The sequence below is a fragment of the Loxodonta africana genome, chromosome 10 (assembly GCF_030014295.1).
Source record: "Loxodonta africana isolate mLoxAfr1 chromosome 10, mLoxAfr1.hap2, whole genome shotgun sequence".
Lineage (NCBI taxonomy): Eukaryota > Metazoa > Chordata > Mammalia > Proboscidea > Elephantidae > Loxodonta > Loxodonta africana.
Window position 1 is genome coordinate 77,342,723 of NC_087351.1, and position 19,803 is coordinate 77,362,525.

Consider the following 19,803-nt stretch of genomic DNA (forward strand, 5'->3'; position numbering starts at 1 on the left):
ATCCTGTGGGGCATTTCTACTCTGTCCTATAGGGTCACTGTGAGTTGGAATCAACCAGATGGCAGTGGGTTTTAAGGTAGAATCAGCCATTTTTCCAAGGAGTCGCAACTCCTTTTAGTGGAGAATAGTATGGTGCCAGTTGTTGTGCTCATTGCTACAGGGTGTCATTGCTTCTAAACTCTCTCAGTTGATAGAGTTAGGTAATACATACACATGTATGTGCATACACATACACAAATATACATATATATTTATATCTCTGTATGTTTCTATATATCTATATATCTAATTGTGAGTCCAAATTGATACCTCCAATTTTAATTAATACAACAGGTGTCACTCTTTTTTAAATAATATTTTATTGTGTTTTTGGTGAAGGTTTACGCAGCAGTTTAAATCCCCATTCAGCAATTTCTACACAAATTGTTCAGTGGCATTGGTTACATTTTTCGCAGTGAGTATACATTCTCAATATTTCTGTTCTGGTTGTTCCGTTTCCATTAATCTAGTTTCCTTGCCCCTAACATTCTCATCTTTGTTTTAAAGAAATTGTTGACTGCTTGGTCTCTTATAAATGATTTTTTAAAGGAGCACAGTACTCATGGGAGATAATCTTTATTTCGTAAACCAGTATGTTATTTAGCTAAAAGGCAACCACAGGGCCTAGTTTCGGTCAAGATTTAAATAGTAGCTCAGGGCAGTAATCTCAGGGAGTCCTCCAGTCTCAACCACTCCAGTAAGCACCCCCCCCTTTTTTTTTTGGAATTTGAGGTTCTGTTCCACATTTTTCTCCCATTCTTTCAGGGTGCATCTATTGTGGTCCCGATCAGAATGGTTGGCAGTGGTAGCTGGGCACCATCTAGTTTCTTATGGTAGATGAGGCCATGGTTCATGTAGACTAATTTCTTCTCTGAGCTGTGTTTCCTTCTTTCTCTTTTGCTCCTGATCAAGTAGAGATCAATAGTTGTATCTTAGGTGGCCAATTGCATGCTTTTCAGACCCCAGACCCTCTTCACCAAAGTAGGATATAGGACATAAACTTTATGGACCATATTGTGCCAGTTAACTGAGATGCCTCAGGAGACCATGATTCTAAGCCTTCAGACCCAGTAAATCAATCCTATGAGGTATTTGGTTATGTCTAAGAAGTATCCATAACTATGCCCTCATGTGCTTTATTGTATATATGAACATATATGCATACAGCCACATACATGCATGTGCATATGCCTATATATATGTATGTATACTCAAATATACATATCTGTACACATGTATGTCTATATATATATATATGTACATGTATAAAAAAAATACATGTATACCCCTCATATATTTTTTAGTTGTTGTTGCTGTTGTTTCAAAATTATATATGCCATGGTAAAGCAAAAAACAACCCGCTGTTGTCAAGTCAATTTCGACTCATAGAGACCCTATAGGATAGAGTAGGACTGCCCCGTAGAGTTTCCAAGGAGTGGCTGGTAGATTCAAACTGCCAACTTTTAGTTAGGAGCCGTAGCTCTTAACTACTGTGCCACCAGGACTCCATGTATATCATAGCAATTACCAAAAGTTCCTTTTTTCTTGTGTATATTTTGGTGACATTGTCTTCATCAGGCTGTGTACACTTCACCTTCATTTGGTGTTACCTTTCTCATGACCAAAAATAATAAGTGTCTGCTATGTAGAGAGTGAATTCTCCTCCCCCCACCAACCCCAATCCCTGGTAGCCACTAATGAAGATTAGTTTCTGTATATTTGCCTGCTCATGTCATTTCATAAAAGTGAGAACATACAATATTTGTTTTTTTGTGATCAAACTGTTTTTCTCAACACAGTGTCTCCAGGTTCATCCATGTTACAAGATGTTTCGGGAGCTGATTTTTATTGCTGAGTAGTAGTCCATTGTATTTATGTACCACATTTTACTTATCTGTTCATCTGTTGATGGGTACTTAGGTTGTTTCCATCTTTTTGCTGTTGTGAACACTGCTGTGATGAACATAGGTGTGCGTATGTCTGTCTATGTCATTTCTGTTAGATCTGCTGAGTCATATGTCAGCCCTACCTCTGGTTTTTTGAGGAACAGCCAGACTGTTCTCCACAATGTGTTCTCCACATTTTGCTTTCCACCTAGCAGTGAATGAAGGTTCTAGTTTCTCCACATTCTCTCTCACACTTGTTGGTTTTCTTTTTTTAAATCTTAGCCATCCTAGTAGGAGTGAAATGGTATCTCGTGGTTTTGATTTGAGTTTCTCTGACGGCTAATGACGTTGAGCATCTTCTCATGTATCTGTTGGCCATTTGAATATTCTCTTTGGTGAAAGTCTGTTCATGTCCTTTGTCCAGTGTTTGACTGGGTTATTTGTCTTTTAATGGCTAGGTTGTAGAAGTTTTCTGTGTATTTTAGATATTAGACCCTTATCAGTTATGCTATTCTCAAAGATTTTTCCCAGTCTATAGGTTTTCTCTTTACTCCTTTGATAAAATCTTTTGGTGAACATAAATATTTAATTTTTATGAGGTTCTGGTTTTCTGTTGCTCATGCATTTGTTGTTGTATTTGATAATCTGTCATTGGAGAAAGTGAGGGCCCAGAGCTTTGCTCCTGTTTTCTTCCAAGAACTTTATGGTTTTAGATTTAACATTTAGGTTCTTGATCCATTTTGAATTAGTTTTTGTGTATGGCGTGAGGTATGGATCTTGTTTCATTTTTCTGCATGTGGGAATCCAGTTTTGCTAGCTCCGTTTGTTGAAGAGACTGTTCCTTTCCCACTGAATGGATTTGGTTCCCTTGTTAAAAATGAATCGACCATAGATGTTTGGATTTATTTCTGGATCCTCAGTTCTTTTCCATTGGTCTATGTGTCTATCATTAAACCAGTGCCAGGTTGTTTTGATTACTATAGCTGTGTAATGTGTTTTGAAGTCAGGAAGTATGAGTCTCCTATGTTGTTGTTCTTCAAAATCGCTTTTGCTTTTTGGGGTCTCTTATCTTTCCATATGCAGTTGAGGATTACTTTTTCCATTTCTGTAAAGAATGCTATTGAAAGTTTGGGATTGCGTTGTACCTGTAGATTGCTTTGGCTAATATTGACATCTTGACTTCCAATCCATGAACTTGGGACATCTTTTCCATTTATTTAGGTCTTCTTTTAGTCTCTTTCAGCAGTGTTTTATAATTTTTATTGTGTTAGTCTTTCACATCCCTGGGTAAATTTATTCCTAGATATTTTATTCTCTTAGATGTTATTATAAATGGAGTTGTTTTCTTATTTTCCTTTTCAGATTTCTCATTACTGGTGTATAGAAACCCAACTGATTTTTCAGTTTTGACCTTGTATCCCACAACTTTGCTAAATCCCTCTATTAGTTCTAGAAGCTTTTTAGTAGATTATTTGGAATTTTCTGTATATAGGTTCATATGCTGTGAATAGTTTTACCTCTTCCTTTCTAATTTGTATATGTTTATTTATTTTTCTTGCCTTATTGCTCTGGGTAGGACGTCCAGTACACTGTTGAAAAGGAGTGGTGAGAGTGAGCATCCTTGTCTTGTTCCTGTTTTCAGGGGATGAGTTCTGAATCTTTCTCCACTGAGTATAATTTTGGTTGTTTGTTTTTCATAAATGTTCTTAATCATGTTGAGGAACTTTCCTTTTATTCCTACCTTGTTAAGAGTTTTTATCAAGAAAGGGTGCTGGATTTTATCAAATACCTTTTCTTCATGAAGTGAGATGATCATGTGGTTTTTTTCCTTTGTTGTATTAACGTGGTACATTACATTGACTGATTTTCTACACAGGGTTCTTTCTAATCTTCCCCTTTTCATTATTTCTAATTCTCTTCTCTGACGTTGAGAAACCTGGCTCTGATTATTGAATCAGATTAAAAGTATTACAATACATTTACTTATTTACTTGATTCTAGAAATATATAGAAGATAGTTTGAGAATTGATAACCCGTACCACTAGTAAAAACAAACTAACTAGTGTTCTTGTTTTCAGTGTGAGGGTATATAGGCAAAATACTGCGTTCAAGTGTTACTTCAGCTAGTTTTCCCTAGTGGCCTCTCCCCTTTTAGTGTGGATATGTTTTTAATCCATTTTAGGGTTACCTCTCCCCCATTCTTGTTTATAATTTTTTTAAAATTTGTGAAACATGAACGTAGCTTCAGGAGTCAGAACTATATAAAAAGTTATATTCAGAAAGTGTCATTCCCTCACCTTTTCTACTCCGTTCTCATATACGCTGTGGTAGGCCGGAAAACGGTCCCTCAAAAGATATCCATGTTCTAATCCCTGGAAATTTTAAGTCTTACTTTATATGAAAATAATTTCTTTGCGGAAGTGATTAAGTTAGGGCCCTTGAGATGTGGACATTTTCCTGGATTGTTATGGTGGGTGCTACATGCAATCACAGGTATCTTTATAAGAGAGAGGCAGAGAGAGTTGACTCATAAGAGAAGGCAGCCATGTGACCACAGAGCAGAGATTGGAGTGATGGGGCCACAAGCCAAGGAATGCTGCCAGCCACCATATGAGAACTCTGTTTAGCCTTTGAAGAACTGCCAGACTTTTCAGCAGTGGCTGTGCCATTTTAAATTCCCACCAGCAGTGTATGAGGGTTCCAGTTTCTCCCATTTTCATCAGTAGTTATTGTGAATCTTTTTGACTACAGCCATCCTAGTGAGTGTCAAGTGGTATTTCATTGAGATTTTCTCATTTCTCTGATGGTTAATGATGTTGAGCATCTTCTCATGTGGTTTTTGGCCATTTGTATATCTTCTTTGGTGAAATGTTTATTCAGACCTTTTACCCATTTTTAAATTGGGTTATTTTTGTTCTTAGTTATTGAGTTTTAAAAATTCTTTATGTAGTCTGAATAGAAGTCATATATCATATGTATAATTTGCAAATATTCTGTCCCAGTCTATGACTTTTCTTTTTGTTTACTTAGTAGTAGCTTTTGAAACGCAAATTAAATTTGATGAATCCGTTTCTCTAGTTTTTCTTTTAGCGATCCTGATTTTGGTGTCATAGTTTTTTTGTTTTATAGTTTATAATTTTTATAGTTTTAGCTTTTACATTTAGGTCTTTGATTCATTTGAGTTAATTTTTGTGTATATTGTTGTGTAAGGATCTAAATTAATCTCTTTGCATGTGTATATCCAGTTGTTCCAGCACCATTTATTAAAAAGGTTGTCCTTTCTACATTGAATTGTCTGTCTTGTCACTTTTGTTGAAAATAAAATGGGCATAAATGTAGGAGTTTATTTCTGGGTTCCCAATTCTGTTCCATTGATATATGTGTGTCTGTCCTTACATTGAATCGACTCGATGGCACTGGGTTTAGGCTTTGGTTTGGTCCTCATATCAGTAACATACTGTTTTGGTTACTGTAGCTTTATATAGTAAATTTTGGAATTGAGAAGTGCAGGGTTGTCCAAGTTATTCTTCTTTTTCATGATTGTTTTGCTTATTTGGGGTCCTCCACCTTTCCATATATATTGTATGCTCATCTTTCAATTTCTGTAAAAAACCTGCTGAGATATTTGATAAGAATTGCATTGAATCAGTTGATCACTTTGGGGAAAATGCTTGTCTTACTAACATTGAGTCTTCCGATCCATGAACATGGACTAGATCACCAATTATTATTATTTTTTAAATTAATCTTTAGTTTCTCTCAGCAAAGTTTTGTGAATTTTTTTTGCTGCGTACGTCTTGTACTTCTTAAGTGTTTTATTCTTTTTGATGCTATTGTGAATGAGATTGTTTTTCAAATATCTAATTTCATTCTTGGGTTGTTTATTGCTATATGTTGAAATACAATTGATTTTTGTATATTTCATCTTGTTTCCTATCATCTTGCTGAACTTGTTCGTTAGTTCTAATAGCCTTTTGTGTGCGTGTGACTGCGGCTATATTCTGTAAGATTTTCTGCGTATAGGATTATATTTCCTGTGAATAAAGAGAGCTTTCTTTCTTTTCCATCTGTATGCCTTTTATGTCTTTTTCATGCCTGATTGATGTCGGGAGGAAAACATTGTCTCTCACCATTACATATGACATTGGCTATAAGTTTTTTTTGTTCATATTATTGTGTCTTATTAGGTGAGAGTTTACACAACAAATTAGTTTCCCATTCAACAATTTATACAGTCTGTTCTGTGACATTGGTGGCTGTTGGTTTTTCATAGGTTTTTTTTTTTTTTTTAATCACGAATGGATGTTGGTTTTTGTTAAATGCTTTTTGTATATCTGTTGATACGATCATGTGGCTTTTGTCATTTATTCTTTTAATATTGTGTATTACGATTTTTTTTTTTCAGATGGTAAATCAACTTTGCGTTTTGGGGATAAATTTCACTTGGTCATGTTGAACAGTCTGTTTTATATGTTGCTAAATTCAGTTTGCTTTTTTTTTTGGGAGGGATTTTTGCATCTATATTCATTAGAAATATTTATCTTTAGTTTTTTTCTTGTGATATCTTTGTTCAGCTTTGGTATCAAGTAATACTGGCCTCATAAAATAAGTTGGGAATTGTTCCCTTTTCTATTTTCTGGAGGAGTTTGTTAAATATCGGCATTATTTCTTATTAAACATTTGATAGAATTCACCAGTGAAGCCATCTGGGCCTGAGCTTTCTTTGTGGATAGATTCTTAATTACCGATTCAATTTCTTTACTTATTAGAAGTGTGTTCAGATTTTTTGCTTCTGTTTGAGTCAGTTTTGGTAACTTTTTTGTCTTTGTAGGAATTCATCTAACTTGTCTAATTTATTGGCATAAATTTGTTTAGAGTATTCCTTGAGGTGGCAGAAACAATAAGGTGCTTGACTACTAATTGAAGGGTTGATGGTTCAAATCCAACCAGAGATGCCTCAGAAGAAAGCCTTATTAATCTACTTCTGAAAGGTCACAGCCACTGAAAACCCTATGGAGCACAGTTCTACTCTGCAACACATGGGGTTGCCTTGAGTCAGAATCGACTGGGCAGCTGGTTTGGTTTTATTGGTTTATTCCTTTATAACCCTATTAATTTCTGTAAGTGGTGTCCCATGTTTTAGTCCTGATTTTGATAATTTGTGTCTTCCTTTTTTTTCCTTGGTAGGTGTAGCTTAAAGGTTTGTCAGTTGTTGATCTTTTCAAAGAACCAATCTTTGGTTTCATTAATTTTTTGTTTTCTATTTCATTGACTTATCTTATAATCATTATTATTTCCTTCCTTATGCTTGCTTTGGGTTTAGTTTGTTCCTTTTTTTTTTTTTGCATTTTTAAAGAAGCTTAAATTATTGAGTTTAGATCTTTGTTTTTTATTGTAGACATTTATAGTTATAAATTTTCCTGTAAGCACTGCTTTAACTTTAGTTCATAAATTTTTATTTGTTGTGTTTTTATTTTCTTCACTTCTCAAAATTATAAAAATATTTCTCTTGTGATTTCTTCTTTGGCTTGTGAGTTAGTTAGAAGTTTGCTGTTTAATTTCCTAATATTTTTGGTTTCCCAGATTTCCTTTTTGCCCATTTCTAATTTGATTTCATTGTGGTTGGAGAACATACTTTGTATGTTTCAGTCATTTTAAATTTATCGAGACTTTTTTTTTAGGCCTACCATATGGTCTGTCCTGCAGGATGTTCCATGTGTGCTTGAGAAGAGTGTGTATTCTGCTCTTTTTGGGTGGAATGTTCTATAAATGTCAGGCCAAGTTGGTTGATATTATTGTTCAAGTATTCTGTTTCCTTAATGGTGTTTTGTCCAGTTGCTGTATACATTATTGAAGTCCCTAACTATTATTGTTAGTAGTCTGTTTCTCCCTACAATTCTTTTAGTTTTTGCTTTAGGTATCTTGGGGATCTCTTGTTACATATGCACTATAATTGTTGTGTATTCCTGATAAATTAACTCTCTTATCGTTAATAAATATCCTTCTTTGTATTTACTAACCTTTTAGTCTTAAAGCTTATCTTTTTCTCCTGATATTAATAAAGCCGCTTAGGCTTTTCTTTTGGTATTATTTGCAGGTCTATCTTTTTCCATTCTTTTAGTTTTAACCTTTTTGTACCTTTGAATATCATGTACGTTTTTTGTAGGGAGCATATAGTTGGATCTTGTTTTTTTTTAAAATTCAGTCTGACAATTTCTTTTTTGATTGGAGTATTTAATCCATTCACAGTGTTGTTGTATCTGTGATTGGATTTTTGTCTAACATTTTACTGTTTTTATTTTCTATATATCTGATGTCTTTTTTGTTCCTGTGTTCCTCCTTTATCACTTTATTTTGTATGAACTAGATATTTACTAGTCTACCATTTTAATACCTGTCATGGATTGAATTTTGTCCGGCAGAAATATGTGTATCAGTTTGGCTAGGCCATGATTCCCAGTATTGTGTAATTTTCCACTGTATTATCACCTGATGTGATTTTCCTATGTGTTGTAAATCCTGTCACTATGATGTTAATGAGATGGATTAATGGCAGTTATGTTGATGAGATCCACAAGATTAGATTGTGTCTTAAGCCAATCTCTTTTGAAGTATAAAAGAGAGATGTGAGCAGAGAGACATTGGGACCTCATACTGCCAAGAAAGCGCCAGAAGCAGAGCGTGTCATTTGGACCCAGGGCTCCTATGCGGAGAAGCTCCTAGACCAGGAGAAGATTGATGACAAGGACCTTTCTCCAGAGCTGACAGAGAGAGAAAGCTTTCCTCTGGACCTGGTGCCCTGAATTTGGACTTCTAGCCTACTAGGCTGTGTGAGAATAAATTTCTCTTTGTTAAAACCGTCCACTTGTGATATTTCTCTTATAGCAGCACCAGATGACTAAGACAATACCTTTGTTGACTTTTTTTTTTTTACTATATTTTTAAAGTGATTGTTCTGGGCCCTAAAATGTGGATCTTAATTTATTGCAATCTAACTCAGAATAATACCACCTTAATTTCCGTAAAATATAGAAATTTCACTCCTATATAGGTGTCATCTCTGTCTCTATGTATGTTGTAAAACCAGCAGTACTGTGCTGTACTTATTGCTTTATATTGTTTTTAGCCTTTTAAAGAAACTAAGAGAAGAAAAATATTCGTAGTCTTTTATGTTAACTACTCTGTCCTATAGGGTCGCTCTGAGTAGGCATTGACTCGATGGCACTGGGTTTTTTTTTGGGTATGTCTTTACTATTTACGCTTTTCTTATTTCTTTTTGTATAGTTGAATTATCTTGTTCTAATGTTGCTTCATTCTTCCCATTTTCATGCTAATTTTGCTACATATGTTACATCTGTATATATTCTAAGACTAACAATAAAATTTTGTAATTATTGTTTTATGCAGTTGTCTTTTAGATCAGTTAAGAAAGGAAAGGTTAAAAAACATAAAACACATTTATGCTATCTTTTATGATTATAAGTCTATGTAATTACTTTTACTGGTATTCTTTATGTATTTGCATAGATTTGAGTTACTGTCTGGTGTACTTCCTTTAAATCTAAAGAAATTCTTTGATATTTTTTGTTAGGCAGATGTATTAGCAGTAGATTCTTTCAGTCTTTCTTTATCTGGGAGTGTCTTTGTTTAGCTTTTATTCTTGAAGTATAATTTTGCTACAGATAGGATCCTTGGGTACAAAATGATCGTGTGGACTAGGATGTCACTGAAGATGTGTTTGAGGAATAGAACAAATGTAGATACTGATTTGGAGATAATGTAGAGACAAAGGTAAATGAGTTTAAATTAGTAGAGTTGGCACAGTTAAGAAGGAAGCAATCCGAGAAGATTACTCAGAGATAATCTGAAACACAGCTGTCACAGGAGGAAGAACGTTGCCCATAATGTAGTGGTGCTGGAGGTGGCCCAAGTGGTGCTGGAGACGGCAGCTTAGGCAGATGTACCATGCTGTCCCTCTGTGGCAAAGACCCGAGAAACCAAGTGAAACAGATACAGATCAGAATGCTGGAACCCTGAGCTTCAAATGGAAGGATAAAGATTTAGATTGAATACTGATTGGAAAAAGAAATTGAATGAAAACGGTGAAAGAGGAGAGATGTGGAACAGAGGTGCTCTTAAAGCCGGCCCAGCACAGCATGGCCATCTTGAGACAAAGTCAGCAGTGATCCTAGGTGAGGAGCACAGGAAGGCAACTTAATGGAATCACCTATAGGAGATAGAGAAACTATGTAGACATACCTGGAGTGAAGCAAGGTTAGCAGAACATGAACAGATCTAAGGAGGGAAAGTACAGGAAAGAGGGTGAGAGCTCCAGGATTCCTGGTGTCCACAGAGCAGGCAGGGAGCCAGGATCCAGAGACAGGACTACTCACCAGTGCGGTAGTCCCTAACCATTAGGGTGGGTGGCACACACGGAGTAATAGATCCGTACAGTGTCACAGAAGGTCCCCCACCTGACTGGACTCTGGGAAGCGCCCCCTCCTCACACCCCTGCTACCCCCGGCTGAGTGGCAGAGAGCACCCTGCTTGTTCCTGGTCACCTGCCAACCCTGCACTCCCTGGTGAGTGTCAAAGATTGCCCGTGTACTCATAGCTGCCTGCTACTCCTACCCTCCCCCTGGCTACGTGACAGATGGTGCCCTGTGCACACCTGGCTGCCCACTGCCCCTGGCCCCCAACCCTCCCCTGCCAAGTGACAGATAGCCTCCCATGTATTCCCAGTCACTTGCTGCCACCACCTCCCCCGACTCCAACTGAGGGGCAGAGCACCCTCTGTGGTCCCAGCTGCCCCCGCCCGGCCCCACTGAGTGGCAGGGAGTGCCCTGTTCATTCCCAGTTGCCTGCCAGCCCTGCCTACACCCCCACTCCAGGCCAAATGGCAGAGAGTACCCCGTGCACTCCTTGGTATCCCCATCCCTCTGAGCAGCAGGGGGAATGCCCTGCATGCTACTGGTTGCTTGCCTCCCTGGCTCCCTTCTGGCTGAGTGGCAGAAAGTGCCCCATGCACTCAGGATCACCTGTCATCACCAACCCCCCCGTCTAAGCATCAGGGAGTGCCCTACATGCTCCAGAGGCAGAGAGCACCCTGTGTTCTACTGGTCGCCTACTTTCCCCTGACCCCACACACTTCTGGTTGCCTGCCACCCCTCTTCCCCCAGCCAAGTGGCAGAGAGTGCTCCATGCTTCTAGTCACCTGCTACATACCTCGCCTGCCACCCTGATCCCCCTGGAAAAGCATAGAGCACCCCGTACCCCAATCACCTGCCACACCCACCCCGCCTACCACCTTGCCCACCCACGAATGCCATCGTGTACTTCTGTGCCACTGGACTGATGACAGGGAGTGGTCTGCCCCCGCTTTTAGCCACACTGCACAGTGAACAGCAATGTGCAGTTGCCCTGCCCGCCGATACCCTGCTCACCTAGAGATAGATGATGAACACTCCCATGCCGTCAGACAAGCAATTAGCAAAGCACACCTGTCCTACCTGCCCTGATATATCAAAACAAAGAAAACCCAAAAAACCAGGACAAAACAAATATACATACATACATGCAATAAATAAATATGTAAATAAATAAAATAGCACATCAGTACTCTGGAGGCAGCAGGCAATTGAAAATCATCTGAAAAAACAGGATCCAAAAAGAAACCTCTTTGTTGTTTCTGACTCATAGCAACCCTGTAGGACACAGTAAAACTGCCCCATAGGGTATCCAAGGAGTGGCTGGTGGATTCAACCTGTTGACGTTTTGGTTAGCAGTCTTAGCTTTTAACCACTGCACCACCAGGGCTGAAAAACAACAACAAAGCAAACAAACAAAACAATAGGATCAGGTGGCTCAAATAAGTGAACAAAAATAAAGGGGCAGAAAACCTTCCCAAAGAGGAAATTGTAATGGAGCTACCTGAAAAAGAATTAAAAAAAGCTTATGTATAGAAAGAATCCTTAAAGAGATCAAGGAAAACAACAAAAACTGAGGAAAACAGATTAAACCCTAGAAAAGTTCAGGAAAACAATGCAGTAAGAAAATGACAGAGTAGATAATTAGAAACCACATAAAAACAGCAACTAGAAATCCAGAAGATAAACAATAAAATATCAGAAATATAGTAATAAAAAAGTAATTAACAGAAGGACATAGAAATAGAATTGAATCAATAGAAGAAATAATCAGGGAAATAGAGAACAAATCCCTTGACAATAATTTGTTTGAGGAGCAATCAGAAAAAAGAATGAAGAAAAATGAAGAAACTAAGGGTTATGTGGAACATTGTTAAAAGGAAGAATTCATGTTTAACTGAAATTTCGAAAGAGGAGAGAAAAAAAAGCATGGAGAGAATTTTTGAAGATTACTGACAGAAAACTTCTGTAATATTATGGAAGATGACATCCTAGTGTGGGTTCTCTAGAGAAGCAAAACTAGTGAAGTGTATATGTGTATGTATATATACAGGGAGCGGGAGAGAGAGATTGATTGATCTCGAGGAAATGGCTCACATGGCTGTAGAGACTGGCAAGTCCCAAGTCTGTGGATCAGGTGTAAGGCGGGAGGCTTCTCCTGATTCATATAACTGCAGGGGGTGATTAACCCACGACTGGCACGTGAGATGGCAGGCTGCTGGCTCATGGGCTGCAGAGGCTGACAAATCCCAAGATTGGCAGGCAGTATGGCAGGCCGCTGGCTCAAGATCCATGAACCAGAGATCAGATGATGATGAGCCAAATGCAAGATCCAGAGCAAGCAAGCAAGCTTTGCCAGAATATCCATATATATACTGGATGCAGGCCCACACTGCCAAGGAAATTCCCCTTACAACTGATTGACTGGTCACATCCTATCACATCATGGAGGATGCCTGCATCATTACATAATTGCCAAATTACATCATTATACAACCGCGAAACTACTGAGAATTGTGGCCCAGCCAAGTAGGCACACAACCATAACCATCACAAGCCACCCCTTGTCAACACCTCCTTAAACCATACACAGTCTCTAAATAAAGACAATTACAAAGTCATGTTATGCCTGACATAACTAACATGTATACAACTGAAAACACACTAGCCCTATTTACATCTTACATTTTATAAATGAAGAAAACAAAAATATTTGATACACATATATAAGGAAGAAATACTCATAGCAATTACAGTCCTCGTTTCTGCAACTGGTCGTGTGGTTGTAACTAGTATTTAGAACTACCTTCTTCCACCATCCATTCTGTATTTGCTTTACCCTTAGCAAGCTCCTCAGTTGGTCATGGTTCTTTCCCTGGTGGGGTGACCCAACCCTTCATTACTGAAGGGTCTGGGGCATTAGTAGTCATGTCGGAATTGGGTTGCTGTAGTTTTCCGTTGATTTTAATCACGGGGCGTGATAGTACTAAGAGACGCCCTAAGGGATCTCCTGTATTCCAGACATATTCTTTTTTAATTCCATCGTGCACTATCAATCTGATTTCCTGTTGATAGTCAGGGGTAATCACGCCAGTCCATATGGTAACACACTTTTTTTGCCTGTTGATTCAGAGGCATGAGGAGCCCAAAGTGGCCGGTGGCATTCTTAACTTCCAGTTAAATGGAAATGCCTCCAGGTGAGGTCATTTCTCCCTTTGGAACTAAGACCTCTACACCCACAGAGCATAGGGTCACAGATACAGGAAGCAACAATTTGGTGAGTAAGTTCTTAGGGGTAATAATGGTACCATTCCCATCTCCACCCCTTGATTCCTGAAACTGTGAATTCTGGCTATGGGAGAAACAGCACTGTATATTGGATGCTAGTTTAGAGCATATACAGCCTCCTGGAGAACATTGCCCCAACCTTGCAAAGTGGTGCCACCTACTTGGTGCTGTACTTGTGCCTTTAGAAGGCCATTCCATCGCTCTATCAAGCCAGCTGCTTCAGGATAATAGGGAACATGATAAGACCAGTGAATTCCATGAGCATGGGCTCAGTGCTGTACTTTGTTTACTCTGAAGTAAGTCCCTTGATCCGAGATGGTGCTCTTTGGAATACCATGATGGCGGATAAGACATTCTGCGGTACAGAGATGGTAGTTTTGGCAGAAGCATTGCATGCAGGGAAGGCATATTCATATACAGGGTAAATGTCTGTCCCACTAAGAACAAAACGCTGTTCTTTCCATGATGGAAGCTGTCTAGTGTACTCAACATGCCATCAGGTTGCTGGCTGATCACCTCGAGGAATGACTGGTTTCCACAGAATGCCTCATTGTACCCACCTGCTTGTTAAAATCCTGCCCTAAAGAGGGCATTCTTGGTGCGCAGTCACAAGAAACACAAAAAACTTCACTTCTTTGGCCCTTTCAGAGAAGCCTGTGCACAAACCTCTTCCTCATACCTCCTAGTCACCAATTTTCTAATCATGTTCCTCCCAAGTGCCTGACCATTCAGCCAAACTATTGGCCATAGCCCACGAATCAGTATATAATCACACATCTGGCCATTTCTCCTTCCAAGCAAAGTAAACAGTCAGGTGCACTACTCAGTGTTCTGCTTGTTGGGAGGCTTTCCCTTCACCACTGTCCTTCATGGAGGTCACAGAAAGGGGTTGTACTGCTGCTGCTGTCTACTTTTGAGTGGTAACTGTGTATCGCACAGAACCATCTGTAGACCAGGCGTGAATTTTTTCTCTTCCTGAGTCAATGAATCATAAGGAACTCCCCATAAGGCCATAGGTGCAGACTTGGAAGGGCACGTTATGTGAGGGAAGGAGAGACCATGGGAATTTGGGTCACTTCCTCATGCAACTTGTGTCTTCAGGTCTTGCTCAGGCCCAGTTTTGTGTATACCTCTCCCATTTAATGATGGAGTGCTGCTGTTCGTGTCAAACTTTATGGCTCTTTGGATCGGACAACACTCAGGTCATTATGGGCAGCTCAGGCTGCATGGTGACTTGGTGGTCCATGGTTAAATGTTCAGTCTTTACTAATGCCCAGTAACCAAAAGCTTTTTCTCAAAAGGAAAATAGCTATCTGCAGAGGGTGGTAGGGCATTGCTCCAAAATACTAAGGGTGTTCACTGTGATTCACCAATAAACCAAAACAAAACAAAACAAAAAAACAAAAAACCCAAACCTGTTGCCATCAAGTCGATTCCAGCTCATAGCAACTCCATAAGACAAAGTAGAACGTCCCATGGGGTTTCCAAGGAGAGTCCTGGTGGATTCAAACTGCCAGTTGGCAGCATGGGCTCAGTGCTGAGCTCTTAACACACTAGGAGGCTGCCAAAGACCGAAAACAGCATCTGTGTCTGCCACTGATACTTCAAGTACCATTGGATCAGCTGGATCTTACACAGGACCCTTAACTGGTAGCAGAGCCTTCTCTTGTTCTGGGTCCCACTCAAAACTAGTAGCTTTTTGAGTCATATGATAAATAGGCTGGAGTAGCATACCTGAATGATGGATATGCTGCCTTCAAAATCTAGAGGTGCACCAGGTATTGTGTAGGAGGGGCCAGATGCAACAACTTATCCTTTACTTTAGAAGGAATATCTCAACATGGCCCCCACCACTGGACCCCTAGAAATTCCACTGAGGTGGAAGGCACCTGGAAACCCTGGCAATGTAGTGGTTAAGAGCTGTGGGTGCTAACCAAAAAGTAGCCAGTTTGAATCCACCAGGCAGTTTTGGAAATCCTATGGGGCAGTCCTATAGGGTCGCTATAAGTTGGAATCGACTTGATGGCAATGGGTTTGGTTTTTGGTTTTAGAAGATACCTGAATTTTTGTTGGGTTAATTTTCTACCCTCTTACACTCAAATGTTTTACCAGTAATTCCAGAGTCACTGGCACTTCTTTTTTACTAGATCTGATCAGCACAATGTCATTAAGGTAATGGTAATGGACCAGTGTGACATCTTATGGAAGAGAAAGGTGATCAACTTCCCTGCTGACTAAATTACATCACAGAGCTGGAGAGTTGATACACCCTGAGGTAGGACAGTGAAAGTATATTGCTAGCCTTGCCAGCTGAAGGCAAACTGCTTCTGGTGGTCCTTCAAAACAGGTACTGAGAAAAAGATATTAGTCAGATCAGCAGCTGCATACTAGATACCAGGAGATGTATTAATTTTCTTATGCAGTGAAACTACATCTGGAACCAAAACATGTTGCCATCGAGTTGATTCCGACTCATAGTGACCCTGTAGCAACCCCCCATAGGGTTTCCAAGGAGCCGCTGGCAGATTCAAACTGCACACCTGTTGGTTAGCAGCCCAGCTCTTAACCATTGCTCCACCAGGGCTCCACATTTGGAGCAGCAGCTCAATTGGAGTCACCACCTGGTTAAGTTTTCAATAATCTACTTTCATTCTCCAAGATCTATTTATTGCACAGGCCAAGTAGGTGATTTGAATGTGTATGGGGTGGGAATTACCACTCCTGTATCCTTCAAGTCCTTGATGGTGGCAGTAATCTCAACAGTTTCTCCAGGAGTGCCATATTACTTTTCGTTTACTATTTTCCTACCGTAATAGCCCTTATTCCACATGTCAGGGATCCAGTGTGTAGGTTCTGTCAGTTGCTGAGTATGTCTATTCCAATTATGCATTCTGGAACTGGGGAAATCACTACAGGATGGGTTCGAGGACCCACTGGACCCATTGTGAGGTGGACATGAGCTAAGAGTCCATTAATAACCTGATCTCCATATGCTTCCACTCTTATCAGTGGACCACAGTGATGTTTTGGGTCTCCTGGAATTAGTGTCAGTTCAGAGCCAGTGTCCAGTAAGTCCCAAAAAGTCTGATTGTTTCCTTTTCCCCAGCGAACAGTCACTTTGGTAAAAGGCTGTAGATGCCTTTGGAGAAGGGTTGGTGAAAGATTAACAATATAAATTTTTGGAAGTGTAGTGGGTCCTTCCTCAAGGAGACCTGGCCTCTTCTTCATTCAAAAGTTTGTAGGGCTGTGACTCTATTCTGGCGATTCGAGTTAGACTGCTGTTCACTTGACTTAGAATTCTTCCACTTGTACGGATCAAATAAATATCTTGTAGATTTCCCATCTGGTTCACTCCTAGGGACACCACGATTAAGTAGTGAATGCCATAAGTCCAATAAAAATCAGACCGTTCTGATTATCCATTATGGTAACCATGCCCAACTTGTCTTTGTCGATCAAGGGCTGCCTCTTGGCTCTTACCACCACGGGTACAATCAGTGCCATTGTAGTTAGGTATCTTAATTCAGTTCCTCACATCAAACCTGACTTACATAAAATAGCAATCACAGCAGTCTTCAAGGATGCTGGGGCTCTCTTCAGATTTTTTTTCCTCACTGTTGTGGTAAAAGGTGTGTCCTTTGGGCACTCCATGTGTGTTTCCATGGGTCCAACCTGTTAAATCCACTCTAACATGCCAATTTCCCCAAACCTTTGGATACATTCTTCTTTTACAGTACACCAAAGCAGGTCTGGTACTTAAACTTGATTTTGTGTAGACCAACACGTAATCCATGCTTTAGCAAACCCACCGAATAAACTATCAGATCCTTTCCTGATCTCTCAAGCTGAAGCATTGAATGAAGAATCTGTGCTTAGTGGGCTCATATGAATAAACTTGGACTGATGCAACTTTATATTCCTTGTACTATTATCCCACACCCTTAATAGCCATTACTACAAATACTCCCCAGGCTTTTTCATCTTCCCCACCCCCCCCCAGGTTTCTGTTTGTACATATTGGAAAAATCAAGTGGTTCTTTTGGAGTGTAGCGTAACTCCTCCTGTGTCACACTTTAAAGTTCACTTTTTGGGGCTCACTGGGAGTTTAGTTATAGGCCTAGAAGCAAAAGCGGGTGGTGGGGTTGGGTCCTGGGAATATTCAGCAATTACTTACAAGGCATCTACTGAAGGCGTTGCTATAGGCAATGATTCTGACTCTGCCTCAGGCCATGACTCAGATTCCACCCCAGGCAGTATCTCAGACAAAGTCTCTTCAGATACAGCTGGGTTAATCTCATCAGGTGAAGATAGAAGGGATAGTGGTTTTGCTTTGGATGGTAGTTTAGCAGAGAGAGATGGAATAATCTCTTCAGATGGGAGTAAGAGGGCTGGTTCTGGTTGTAGGAGTGATTCAATGGAATGTGGGGGCTCAGTGTCCCCAGCTTTCTGATTATCTGCCCGTACGGCCCTATCCCAAGTTTCAGGATCCCAATCAATGCCCTCACTTTAAGTTCAGGCACCACATGAGGCTGGGAATTCAGTTGGTGTCGTAATTCAGCCACTCTTATGGTAAGACTCTAGGTTTGGTTTTTGGCAATATCAGCTCTGTTGCTATAAGAAATAAGGCTTTCTTTCAGGGCACAGTTGTCAACTTTGAGATCTTCCGTGCGGTGCTTGAGCTGTGATTCTGAAGCCCTGAGCTCGTGTCCTTTTTTTTAACCAGTTTGTCTTCTGAAAGTAGGACCAAACAACCAGCTTCCCTGTACTTCTCTTTCTGACAAAATTGTAGAAAGTTTCAAACATAAATCACCGAGAGACTTGCTTCTTACCAATATTTGATCTATTTGTGGTGATATTTTGCATATTGTCATCTGACACCATGGATTAACTGTGCCCTTTTTGCTATTGGAGGCAGTCATTAGCTTCTTTAAGACTAGTCAGACCTGGGAACCAATTTAGAAAACTCGTCCTTATGATTTTCTTTCTCTAGAACAGAGAATACCAGAAGGATGTTTACCTGTGTTTTATTGATTACGCAAAGGCATTTGACTGTGTGGATCATGACAAACTATGGATAACACTGCGAAGAATGGGAATTCCAGAACACTTGGTTGTGCTCATGAGGAACCTTTACATAGATCAAGAGGCAGTTGTTTGGACAGAATGAGGGGATACTGATTGGCTTTAAAGTCAGGAAAGGTGTGCGCCAGGGTTGTATTCTTTCACCATACCTATTCAATCTGTATGCTGAACAAATAATACGAGAAGCTGGACTATATGAAGAAGAACGGGCCATCAAGATTGGAGGTAGACTCATTAACAACCTGCGTTATGCAGATGACACAACCTTGATTGCTGAAAGGGAAAAGGACTTGAAGCACTTACTAATGAAGATCAAAGACCACAGCCTTCAGTATGGATTACACCTCAACATAAAGAAAACAAAAATCCTCACAACTGGACCAATGAGCAACATCATGATAAATGGAGAAAAGATTGAAGTTGTTAAGGATTTCGTTTTACTTGGATCCACAATCAACAGCCATGGAAGCAGTAGTCAAGAAATCAACAGACACATTGCATTGGGCAAATCTGCTGCAAAGGACCTCTACAAAGTGTTGAAGAGCAAAGATGTCACCCTGAAGACTAAGGTGCGCCTGACCCAAGCCATGGTGTTTTTGATCGCATCATATGCATGCGAAAGTTGGACAATGAATAAGGAAGACAGAAGAAGAATTGACACCTTTCAATTGTGGTGTTGGCGAAGAATATTGAATATACCGTGGACTGCCAAAAGAACGAATAAATCTGTCTTGGAAGAAGTACAACCAGAATGCTCCTTAGAAGCAAGGATGGCGAGACTGCATCTTACATACTTTGGACATGTTGTCAGGAGGGATCAGTCCCTGAAGAAGGACATCATGCTTGGCAGAGTATAGGGTCAGCAGAAAAGAGGAAGACACTCAATGAGGTGGACTGATACAGTGGCTGCAACAATGAGCTCAAGCATAACAACGATTGTAAGGATGGCTCAGGACCGGGCAGTGTGTCGTTCTGTTGTGCATAAGGTCGCTGTGAGTCGGAACTGACTCGACGGCACCTAACAACAACAACAGAACCACTCCTGGTACCAGATGTCTTACGCTGGATTTTCTAAAGAGGT

At 39.8% G+C, this 19,803-nt stretch overlaps 1 protein-coding gene across 7 annotated transcripts in view; it reads left to right on the plus strand.

Moving 5' to 3' along the window:
* The window catches only part of FUT8 (fucosyltransferase 8), a 356,993-nt gene that overhangs the window by 40,568 nt on the left and 296,622 nt on the right, over window positions 1–19,803 (plus strand). The window contains exon 1 of one of the 7 annotated variants that reach the window (XM_023546262.2): window positions 11,632–19,801. The exons of the other annotated variants lie outside the window; for them this stretch is intronic. The gene's annotated coding sequence lies outside the window, so the exon portion shown is untranslated. Of the gene's footprint in view, window positions 1–11,631; window positions 19,802–19,803 lie in introns of those variants that run through there. 7 annotated transcript variants of the gene reach the window in all.